At 43.5% G+C, this 12,876-nt stretch overlaps 1 protein-coding gene across 3 annotated transcripts in view; it reads left to right on the top strand.

Annotated features, from left to right (window-relative positions):
- Positions 1 to 12,876, top strand: part of DCDC2 (doublecortin domain containing 2) — a 266,831-nt gene that overhangs the window by 190,499 nt on the left and 63,456 nt on the right. The gene's annotated exons all lie outside the window — the stretch shown is intronic.

The following is a 12,876-nucleotide window of genomic DNA, read 5'->3' as shown; positions in this document are numbered from 1 at the left end:
AGAGTAGGTAAGTATGACATGTTTGCTATTTAAAAGAAATGCCTTTACAATCACTTTAATTACCTCTGCTCTTCATGATTGACAGCTTTGTAGTATACGGGTGAGGTAACGCTAGACCAGGGGTCTCAAACTGGTGGCCCTCCAGCTGTTGCAAAACTACAACTCCCATGAGGCATTGCAAGGCGGACAGTTACAAGCATTACACCCTCAGGCAGATGCATGATGGGACTTGTAGTTCCGCAACAGCTGGAGGGCCACCAGTTTGAGACCCCTGCGCTAGACCTTGCCAGTAGTGAGTGAGTCTGGGGAGGGTTTGACTTGTGGAGGGTCCTTGGAGTGGGTCCCTTCAAGCATGTGATGATAAGTGGGTGTGGAATGTGCATGAATAGAAAATTTGAAAACTGCAGTGGGTTGATTGAACAATGATCACTTTAACCACTTCCCGTCCAGTGTATTGTCAAATGATGGCTGGGTAGGACCTTTGTTTGGGCAGGAAGGGGGTGATAGTGCTCGGTATTGAAGTGGTCAATAGTTTATGACATAGAACCCAATCAACACATTTCGAGAAATTTCGGCTTCCCCGTCTTCAGGGCTTTGGTGGTGTTAGATTTGTTGGCCATGGGCACTGAAGTCTACGTCTTTATGTCATCCACCTTCACAAATTTAAGGAATGGAAATAAAAGAAAAAAAAAAAATCTGTTCAAACAAATAGAAATATAGGAACTTTTTCGGCTATAGGGCTGTTTTTCTATTCAGAGATTAAGGCTCGGTTCACACTGGAACCGGCTGCAGATTGCGCAGGAACGTCCCCATTCTTTGATTCAGGGACAGATTGGGGCCGAATCTGTGCCTGTATTCGGCCCTGAAACGGAGCCAAAGATAGTTAAAGTTAGCAGGATAGAAGATTAGGTTGTAGGAAACATATACACTATCTCACAAAAGTAAGTACACCCTCACATTTTTGTAAATATTTTATTATATCTTTTCATGTGACAACACTGAAGAAATGACACTTTGCTACAATGTAAAGTAGTGAGTGTACAGCTTGTATAACAGTGTAAATTTGCTGTCCCCTCAAAATAACTCAACACACAGCCATTAAAGCGGTTGTATACCCGCTGTTTTTTTTTCTACACCTGCAAGGGAAAAGGCATAATGAGCTAGTATGCACTGCATACTAGCTCATTATGAGATACTTACCTTAGAACGAGGCGCTGGCATCTCACACGATCCACGCCGAGGGAGCTGACATTTCCCCTCGGCGTGTCTTCCGGGTATCGCGGCTCCGTCGCTGTGAGTGGCCGGAGCCGCAATGTCGTCACTCCCGCGCAGGCGCGCGGGAGACTTCTGTCGGGCAAGCTCCGGAGTTTGCCGGGCTGTCTGCCGAGAATCCCCTGTGCGCATGCGCCGCTGCAGTCAGCGGCTCATTGAGAGGGGAATATCTCCTAAACCGTACAGGTTTAGGAGATATTTTTTTAACCTATAGGTAAGCCTTATTATAGGCTTACCTGTAGGTAAAAGTAAAAAAAAAAGGTATACAACCACTTTAATGTCTAAACCGCTGGCAACAAAAGTGTCCCAAAGCGTCAATATTTTGTGTGGCCACCATTATTTTTCAGCACTGCCTTAACCCTCTTGGGCATGATGTTCACCAGAGCTTCACAGGTTGCCACTGGAGTCCTCTTTCACTCCTCCATGAGGCCATCACGGAGCTGGTGGATGTTAGAGACCTTACGCTCCTCCACCTTTTGTTTGGGGATGCCCCACAGATGCTCAATAGGGTTTAGGTCTGGAGACATGCTAGGTCAGTCCATCAACTTTACCCTCAGCTTCTTTATCAAGGCAGTGGCTGCCTTGGAGGTGTGTTTGGGGTCATTATGTTGGAATACTTCCTTGCGGCCCAGTCCCCTCAAAGTAACTCAACACACATCCATTAATGTCTAAACTGCTGGCAACAAAAGTGAGTACACCTGTCACGTACCTGGTGGCGGAGCCCAGAATGCAGGGAGCAGCCTCTCGTGTGCCTCTGGCTCGAGAACCCCTGATAGAGAAAACAGGGACTCAAGAGCACAGGGGGCCACAAGTGCTTGGCAAGTGGCAGGTGTAGAGCTGATCCGGACCTCTGGTGCAGCAGAAGGAGGACTGACAGGAACACTGGAACCACTGACTGAGCAGAGAAGTACTGTAGCTGGCAGGAACTCAGGAACAACAGGCAGCAGGGAGGTGTTCTGTAGTACAACTGGAGCACTGGAACAACTGGTAGTGGGAAGATAAACCAGAACTCTGACAGGAACACTGGAACCGCTGACTGAGCAGAGAAGTACTGTAGCTGGCAGGAACTCAGGAAAAACAGGCAGCAGGGAGGTGTTCTGTAGTACAACTTGAAGCACTAACGAGGTGAGACAGGCTGGGTCAACACTGGCGGGCAGAGCAGGTACCAAACGGAAGCAGAAGAGTAGTCAGGGCACGGACCGGATCGGCAACAGACAGGCAGATAACAACCGTAGGATGAGGCAGGAGAATAATCAGACAAGCCGAAGTCGGGGACTGGCAGCAAGCAGGAGAAGTCAGGAACAAGCCGGGTAACAGGAAACAGGTAGACAGGTATACTTGATAGCTTAGGGTCTCAGGAAACGCTGTAGACCGGACAGCAAGAAAGCATGCTAACAGGCTCCTTTAAATAAGTCCATTGGCGCCAAACACTGTCACATCGTACGTCCGCGTGCTCCCGCACGTACCCGCGCGCGCCTGAGTACCGATCGTACGTGCCCGCTCGTACCCCCACGTACCCGCGTACACTTGTTCATGCTAGCGTGCCTCCGTATGCATTCTTTCGCGCTAACGCGCCCCCGCACACGTCCACCGGCTCTAACAATTGTGCTAACAGGACGTTTTTCATTACAACACCCCTAAGTGAAAATGTCCAAATTGGGCCTAATTAGCCAGTTTCCCTCCCTGGTGTCATGTGACTTATTATGCCCTGTACACACGGTCGGATTTTCCGATGGAAAAAGTGCAATCGGATTGTGTTGTCGGAAATTCTGATCGTGTGTGGGCTCCATCGGACTTTTTCTGTCGGAATTTCCGACACACAAAGTTAGAGCAGGCTATAAAATTTCCCAACAACAAAATCAGATCGGTTAAATTCCGATCATGTGTACACAAATCTGACGCACAAAGTGCCATGCATGCTAAAAATAAATTAAGAGACGAAAGCTATTGGCTACTGCCCCATTTATAGTCCCGACGTACGTGTTTTACGTCACCGTGTCCAGAACATTTGGATTTTCTGACAACTTTGTGCGACCGTGTGTATGCAAGACAAGTTTGAGCCAACATCCGTCGGAAAAAATCCATGGATTTTGTTGTCAGAATGTCTGATTAATGTCCGATCGTGTGTACAGGGCATTAGTGTTACAAGGTCTCAGGTGTGAATGGGGAGCAAGTGTGTTAAATTAGGTGTTATCACTCTCACTCTCTCATACTGGTCACTGGAAGTTCAACATGGCACCTCATGGCAAAGAACTCTCTGAGGATCTGAAAAAAAGAATTGTTTTTCTACATAAAGTTGGCCTAGTCTGTAAGAAGATTGCCAAGACCCTGAAACCGAGCTGCAGCATGGTGGCCAAGACCATACAGTGGTTTAACTGGACAGGTTCCACTCAGAACAGGCCTTGCCATGGTCAACCAAAGAAGTTGAGTGCACGTGCTCAGAGTCATATCCAGAGGTTGTCTTTGAGAAATAGACTTATGAGCGCTGCCAGCATTGCTGCAGAGGTTAAAGGGGTGGGGGGTCAGTCTGTCAGTGCTCAGACCATACACCCCACACTGCATCAAATTGGTCTGCATGGCTGTCATCCCAGAAGGAAGCCTCTTCTAAAGATGATGCACAAGAAAGCCTGCAGTTTGCTTAAGACAAGCAGATTAAGGACATGGATAACTGGAACCATGTCCTGTGATCTGTGACCAAGATAAACTTATTTGGTTAAGATAGCATCAAGCGTGTGTGGCGGCAACCAGGTGAGGAGTACAAAGACAAGTGTGTCTTGCCTACAGTCAAGCATGGTGGTGGGAGTGTCATGGTCTGGGGCTGCATAAGTGCTGCCAGCACTGGGGAGCTACAGTTTATTGAGGGAACCATGAATACCAACATGTACTGTGACATACTGAAGCAGAGGATGATCCCCTCCCCTCAGAGACTGGGCCGCATGGCAGTATTCCAACATGATAACGACCCCAAACACATCTCCAAGACGACCACCGCCTTGAGGGTAAAGGTGATGGACTGGCCAAGCCAGTTTCCAGACCTAAACCCTATTGAGCATATGTGGGGCATCCTCAAACGGAAGGTGGAGGAGCGCAAGGTCTCTAACATCCACCAGCTCCGTGATGTCATCATGGAGGAGTGGAAGAGGACTCCAGTGGCAACCTGTGAAGCTCTGGTGAACTCCATGCCCAAGAGGGTTAAGGCAGTGCTGGAAAATAATGGTGACCACACAAAATATTGACACTTTGGGCCCAATTTGAACATTTTCACTTAGGGGTGTACTCACTTTTGTTGCCTGCGTTTTAGACATTAATGGCTGAATGTTGAGTTATTTTGAGGGGACAGCAAATTTACACTGTTATACAAGCTGTACACTCACTACTTTACATTGTAGCAAAGTGTCATTTCTTCAGTGTTGTCACATGAAAAGATAGAATAAAATATTTACAAAAATGTGGGGGGGTGTACTCACTTTTGTGAGATACTGTAGATGTGACCTTTACAGGGCTGTTGGAAAGACAGAGGATGCTACAAATGCAGAGATACAAAAAACACACACGATAGACTTTTAACATAATCTCTAACTTCTCCTTTTACATTGAGTTTCCTCTTGGCAGCTTGTTCTCTGTTTCCACCAGTGTTTCTGGAAATCATCAGTAAAGCTCCCTCAGCTTCCCAGCACTGCTATGGTGTCTATTTTGTTTATTATTGTTAAAAAAGCACAAGGTTTTCCTTTCACAGCTTTCTGACTACTATAAAGTGGCAGACTGACTATACTTAGAAAATTTAAGCCCAACTTCAGCCAGTAACTTTATTTCATTTTGGATAGCGCTGGGACAAGTTAGACCGCCTGTCAGCATTTTTATGCCATCTGTGTCAAATTAGGAAGTGATAAGAAATCTCTCGGCTTAGACGAAAACACATATTTAGTACAGTGAGGAAGGGTTAGAACTTCTGACAATGTTTTTATTTTTGTCTGTGACTTTGTTCCCTCAATGTACAGAAAAAATGTACAGAATCCCCTACATGATCAGGTTTTTTTTACATGCCTATTGCTGTAAATGTTATGGACAGCTTTTGTTAATGCATATGCAAAGCCTAGATCAAAACATATTGTAGCCTACTTGTCCTTAGATGTGGTGGCTGCCTTAGTTTTCTTTTTCCAGGCGTCTCTTTAGTTTCACCTGGTGATCCTGGTGGTAAAACACTTCCTGTGCTAAGGTGACAACACTCAATACCAGTCTTTCTCAACCTTTTCAACACAGAAGAACCTTTGGAATAACTTTCCACTCTTGGGGAACCCCTGTTAAAATGTATTATATCTACTACAAAAACTCCTAAAAAAACATAAATGATCAATGGTGTTAGTGGTAACTTATCTTAGAAGGAAACATTTTTCATAACTCATAGCAACCTCTGGAGGAACACTGGTTGAGAAACCCTGCCTAATGTAATCTATATAACGAGGAGCAGCATTGTCACTCTAGTCTGCACTCCTTATTTGGACTGCAAGCACCTCATTTTATCTCCATAATGCGGGGGGAGGTGTTCTGTGGTTCTCTGTGAACTGAAACAGTTAACAACATGGTAGAAAATACTTAAAATGTACTTGGCCTGTAAAAAGAAAACTAATGCATCCACCATCTAAAGACTGATAAGCTGCAATATATTACATTTTTTTGTTTTTGTGGTTTTAGGTACACCTAAGGTAAATAAAGTATGTTAGGTTTACTGGTTAGATATATACAGTGGCCATAGAAAAGAATCACCCCCCTATTAAAATAATTTTGTTGCTTTGTAACCTGAAATGAAGACAGGCATAGTTTTTGTTTTATCCAGCTGTATTTACTTCCAATTGAAAGAAATAACACCAACATGTCAGAAAAAAATGCCAAAAATTCAAAAACAGAATCACTGAGTTGGAAAAAGGATCACCCCTGCTAAAAATGACTTGTAAACTCAGTCAGGTATAGCTAATCACCTTCTCAATGGCACACAAAGCCATTTGACTTTTAACTGTGATCAGCTGTGGTCATTTTAATTAGATCAGCATGAAAAGAGCTTTCCTGGAGCATTTCCCAGTCTCTTAGTGCAACTGAAACAAACAATCAACTATGGGTGGCAGGGCACTGTCAAAAGATCTCCGGGACAAAGTTGTGGACAGGCACAAGTCAGGAAATGGATACAAAAAATATTTCAAAGGTTTTATCAATGTCTAGAAGCACTATGAAGTCTATTATTAAGAAGTGGAAGGTATTTGGCACAACACAGACCCTCCATGGATCAGGACGTCCCTCCAAACTGGATGAAAGCGCCAGGAGGAAACTGGTCAGAGAGGCTACCAAGAGGCCTACAGCAACTCTAAAGCAGTTGTCAAAGAGTGATCATTGTGTGCATGTGACAATATCACAAATTCTCCCACAAATGTGGATTGTATGGGAGTGTTGCAAGAAAAAAGCCACTCCTCAAGGAAGGCCACATGCAGTCACGACTGAGCTTTGCCAAAACACACCTTGAAGATTCTGAGGCCACATGGAAAAAGGTGTTATGGTCAGATGAGACTAAAATTTAATTACTTGGCCTCAACACCAAACAATATGGCTGTCAGAAATCCAATACAGCTCACCATCCAAATAACACCATTCCTACTGTAAAGCATGGAGGTGGTGGTATCCTGTTATGGGGGTGTTTCTCTGCAGCAGGGACTGGAGCACTTGTCAGGATAGAAGGAAAAATGGATGGGGCAAAATACCATCAAATTCCTGAGGGAAATCTGCTGCCCTGTGCCAGAAAGTTGTCAGTGGGAAGAAGGTTTACCTTCCAACATGACAATGACCCAAAGCACACAGCAAAAATGACCACACAGTGGCTGAAGGAGAAAATGGCGAATGTCCTTGCATGGCTTAGTCAGAGCCCAGACTTAAATCCCATTGAAAATCTGTAATTTGAATTTTGCTGTCCACAAATGGTCACCATCAAATTTAACTGAACTTGAGCAGTTCTGCAAAGAAGAGTGGGCAAATATTGCAAAGTCTAGATGTGCAAAGTTAGTAGAGACATATCCCAACTGACTAAAGGCTGTAATTAAAGCAAAAGGGGGTTCAAAAAAATACTGACACAAGGGGGTGATCCTTTTTCCAACTCAGTGATTCTGTTTTTGAATTAAAAAAAAACATTCTGACATGTTATATCTTTCACTTCAATGTTATAAGTTGCACTGATTAAATACATGGATAAAACAAAAACTGTGTATGTCTTAATTTCAGGCTGCAAAGCAATAAAATGTGATAATTTTAAGGAGGATGATTCTTTTCTATACCCACTGTAAATTTCATTATGTTCTATATACCGTGCAGCGTCTTTTTTCAGTCGGCTAATTTCACCTTTTCTACTAGAAACATCATTTTATCTCCTAGACTTGAAAGAAAAGATCACACTGTAAGACATTTCTTCTTAAGATTAAGCCACTTTAGTTCAAACTATCCTACGTCAGGTTCCACAAATTAGTAGCATCTACTAAAAAACAAGAATGTGTGTCTAGAAAAACATAGGCATAGATCAAGAGAGCACCAGTCTCTTCCTTAATCTTCCCCAGATGACCTTTTCGAAAGGCTGCAGTAATAACTTACATTGAGATAATAATGGCATATCAACCATGAGATTGTTATACATTTTGAATGGACAGCAGAGCTTAAAAGCTAAATGCAAGAACAGTGTATAGTATTATGAGCCTGTTAGCTATTTCATGATGCTGATAACTAATATCTGCACACGTGGGGAAAGGCAATGGCCCTGTAGATGAAGACGGTGAAGGAAATTAGTTTGCATTTTTTATTCTGAAGCATTAGTCATGACAGATGCTGTCGTCTTTATGGATTTTTATTAAACAGAGATTATTTTTCTTTTTAATTTTTTAATTGAAATATACCTTCGCTAATATGATCAGCATTTTGCTGTTCTATTTTCTCCTCTCTTTCCAGCAAATTATATTATCGACAGCAAATCATAAACTCATGTGTCCTGTTCCATCCCTCACAGCAATTCATGGGATTTAATGAGGCAAAGATTTTTACATTTTATTTTTAATTTGATTTTGCATTTTTATGAGGCAGCCTCCGTGGTAAATCACATTAAAAATGTTTATGGTCGCATTAACTTTCTTGCTTACATACAGAGCTTACAGTTAATAAATGACTGTGATTTCCATAAAATATTCAGAGCAGACCATTATTACAATGATTTTTTTTTATCCCTACTGCTAAACTTCAATCAGTTTTAGATTTGAAATGCGTTAAATGGCTGTGTGTAATGTTATAATTTGTGTGGCAATCATTTTTTTTATAGTTGCCAATGGTTAAAAAAGGAAGCTTGGACAAAAGGTATTAATTGGCATGCTTAATTATTTAAAATATATTGATTTTGTACTAGTTATTTGAATGTATAAGTCATTTGCTATTTAGTGTGTGCATGTCATTTTCTTGTTTATCCGAGTGTACAAAAAGACTTTAGTGATGTTACCATGGAATAATGAGCTCTCTTGACACTTTTCTCATTTCACTTGTTTTTGACGTAAAGGAGGCTAAAAGCCCTGTGAATGGAAGGGCTGCTTTGCCGTCGATCTGTTTCATTGTTCATTTAGGAAGTTGAATGTGTTCCATTGCCAAATTACTAAGAACATTTTAATGGCTACTTTTGTATTATTATCATTATGGGCAAATAAGTCACTGGATCCAGCTGCTTATGCAGTGTTGGCTTTAGATGCATTATTATTCTCTGCAAAGGTCACACTTTAACTCCCTCTGTTTTCTGCTGCATGTTATTAGGGAGTGAACTAAATATACATTTCAAATTACAGAACAATGAATGGATATGCAGAACAGCACATGGCAGTTCATTGCAATTCTACTTTGTAGTATATACTGGTGTAGCCTACCTGATTGACTGTCACTTGTATTGTGTTTACATGGATTTGTGCTCTGCTAACAGCTTGTGCCTTTTTTTTTTTTTAGTTTTCTTATGGATGCCAAGGCTATACTGTATGTTTCAGTGGGACAGTCCATTTTTTTCAACCAACCATTAACCCCCCCCCCCCCCCCCACTGTAGGTCTGAAGCAGATTACTGTATAAATAATTGTAAAATTAAAAGGTTTTTTTTTTTTTTATGGAAAACGTTGAAGAGTGAAAACCCCTTTAGGTGCTTTTTGCTTTTCCATTTTCTCCTTGGGGAGATTTTACTTCACTTTCTGTCCCAGAGGCAAAACAGGAAGTTAGAGGGAAGCTCTATAAAGTTGGGTGAGATACCGAAAGACAGTTGTCACTAGAATAATGACAATAGAATAGTGGGGAGTCCGTCCCAACTAGGTGGTAAACTGGTTAACCTGGATTTGGTTATAACAGCTCTGCAGGGGCGTGAGCCCAGATATAGACACAGAGCCCTCTGGTCCTCTTCAGAGCTGATGGTGGAGATGGGTTTTGCTGCTGACAGCTCCCAAGTTGTGGCTCTCTGACTCACCAAGCGGGCAATTATCTAGGGCAGGATTAGGTATACAGGAAGAGTTTCTTGAAGCGCTAAAATGCTGGGATCACAAGTTAAAATGGAGTACAGTCCAAGCTGGCAGAAGTGCAGGGGATATAACAGAAACACTGGTAGGTATGCACTGGAATCAGGCTGAAGGGTTCACTGGAATCAGGCTGAATACATGGCGATACAGAGCAGGAAGCTGGCGGGGATTGCACAGGGAAACAATGAAGCAGGTGGAGTGCACAGGTGTTGGTAACCATTTCCTGTCTGGAACACTCAGGGAATCACTGAAGTGAAGGAAGACTGGGTGCTGGCTGATGTACACAATGAAGTCACAGGTACAGGTACAGAGATTCGGGTTGCAGGCAGGAGCACACAGAGTATCACTGAGAACAGCTGAGGGAGGAACAATGCAGATAATAGGAGCAGGATTAACACTGGAGGGTGGCACAGAGGAACACAGGAAATCATTTGATAATGCTAGGAGTAGGGATGAGCTCAGGCATGTTCGAATCCTAGTCTGAACCCACCTGAACAAGTCTACCAGAAAGCTGTAACCTGTAATGGGCAAATCATCTGTGGCCTTGGCATTCCCCACAGCCACGTGTATAAAACCAACATTCTGATCAATTCATATGCTAGCCCTTTAAAACAACGTCCCTTCTGTAATTAGCTGTGGCCAATGACCACACACACAGAGCACACACGCACAGCAGAGCTGGAATGTGAAATGGGCCAGTGTGACGCTGGGTAAGTTTCCACTTGCCACCTGTTCTTTTGGTGACAGCTGTAAAATTATGGATTTCTCATCATTTTCTACCTCAGTGACAATGGTCACCAGTACAAATAGACAAGCCGAGTCTCCCCAATGGGGGCACAGGAAGCAATAGAAGCCTATCAGTGTTTTTAGTTCTTCCCTACTAAAAAATTTGGCTATAGATACACAATTGCACTACATTTTCCCTCCAGCCTCTAAATTATTGCTTTGGTATTTGCAAACTATAATTCATAGGGAAAGTGGTTGTAGAACATACACCTGTGGGTTTGTACCAACCATTTTTTGTTCCTTTATTATTCATGGCCTGTGTGACAGAAGGGTTGGCAAGGGCAGGTCCTTTACTACAGAAAATTGTGAGGTATGCTGTTTTTTGGGGTTGGTGCCACCTAGTTCCAAAGAAGTACAGTGGGGCAAAAAAGTATTTAGTCAGCCACCAAATGTGCAAGTTCTCCCACTTAAAAAGATTAGAGAGGCCTGTAATTGTCATCATAGGTATACCTCAACTATGAGAGACAAAATGTGGAAACAAATCCAGACAATCACATTGTCTGATTTTTGGAAGAATTTATTTGCAAATTATGGTGGAAAATAAGTATTTGGTCAATATCAAAAGTTCATCCCAATACTTTGTTATATATCCTTTGTTGGCAATGACAGAGGTCAAACATTTTCTGGAAGTCTTCACAAGGTTGTCACACACTGTTGCTGGTATGTTAGCCCATTCCTCCATGCAGATCTCCTCTAGAGCAGTGATGTTTTGGGGCTGTCGCTGGGCAACATGGACTTTCAACTCTCTCCAAAGGTTTTCTATGGGGTTGAGATCTGGAGACTGGCTAGGCCACTCCAGGACCTTGAAATGCTTCTTACGAAGCCACTCCTTTGTTGCCCGGGTGGTGTGTTTGGTATCACTGTCATGCTGAAAGACCCAGCCATGTTTCATCTTCAATGCCCTTGCTGACGGGAGGAGGTTTGCACTCAAAATCTCATGATACATGGCCCCATTCATTCTTTCATGTACACGGATCAGTCGTCCTGTTCCCTTTGCAGAGAAACAGCCCCAAAGCATGATGTTGCCACCCCCATGCTTCAAAGTAGGTATGGTGTTCTTTGGTTGCAACTCAGCATTCTCTCTCCTCCAAACACGATGAGTTGTGTTTCTACCAAACAGTTCTACTTTGGTTTCATCTGACCATATGATATTCTCCCAATCCTCTTCTGGATCATCCAAATGCTCTCTAGCAAACCTCAGATGGGCCCGGACATGTACTGGCTTAAGCAGGGGGACACGTCTGGCACTGCAGGATCTGAGTACCTGGCGGCGTAGTGTGTTACTGATGATAGCCTTTGTTACGTTGGTCCCAGCTCTCTGTAGGTCATCCACTAGGTCTCCCCGTGTGGTTCTGGGATTTTTGCTCACCGTTGTTGTGATCATTTTGACCCCACGGGGTGAGATCTTGCCTGGAGCCCCAGATCGTGGGAGATTATCAGTGGTCTTGTATGTCTTCCATTTTTAAATTATTGCTCCCACAGTTGATTTCTTCACACCAACCTGCTTGCCTATTGCAGATTCAATCTTCCCAGCCTGGTGCAGGTCTACAATTTTGTTTCTGGTGTCCTTCGACAGCTCTTTGGTCTTCACCAAAGTGGAGTTTGGAGTGTGACTGAGGTTGTGGACAGGTGTCTTTTATACTGATAACAAGTTCAAACAGGTGCCATTAATACAGGTAATGAGTGTAGGACAGAGGAGCCTCTTAAAGAAGAAGATACAGGTCTGTGAGAGCCAGAAATCTTGCTTGTTTGTAGATGACCAAATACTTATTTTCCACCATAATTTGCAAATAAATTCTTTCAAAAATCAGACAATGTGATTGTGTCACGTACCTGGTAGGTAGAGCCCGGAATGCAGGGAATGGCCTCTCGTATACCTCCGACTCGGGAACCCCTGGTAGTGATGACAGGGGCTCGAGAGTGCGAAGGGGCACAAGTGCCTGACTGGAAAGCTGGAGCAGATGGCTGGATCTAGTAGTCAGCTGGGAGGTGTCCTGTAGTCCAGCAGCAGGATGCAGACAGCAGGGAGGTGACTTGTAGTCCAGCAGCAGGATGTGGACAGCAGGGAGGTGTCTTGTAGTCCAGCAGCGGGATGCACACAGCAGGGAGGTGTCTTGTAGTTCAGCAGCAGGATGTAGACAGCAGGGAGGTGTCTTGTAGTCCAGCAGCAGGATGCAGACAGCAGGGTACAGGCAGGCCGGGTCAAACACAGGCGGGCAGATCAGGTACAGAAGGGTAATCCAGGAGAATAGTCAAAGTCCA

Source organism: Aquarana catesbeiana, linkage group LG05, assembly GCF_042186555.1.
Source record: "Aquarana catesbeiana isolate 2022-GZ linkage group LG05, ASM4218655v1, whole genome shotgun sequence".
Classification (NCBI taxonomy): domain Eukaryota; kingdom Metazoa; phylum Chordata; class Amphibia; order Anura; family Ranidae; genus Aquarana; species Aquarana catesbeiana.
The sequence above is the reverse complement of the archived record's forward strand: the minus strand, read 5'-3'. Positions and strand labels throughout refer to the sequence as shown.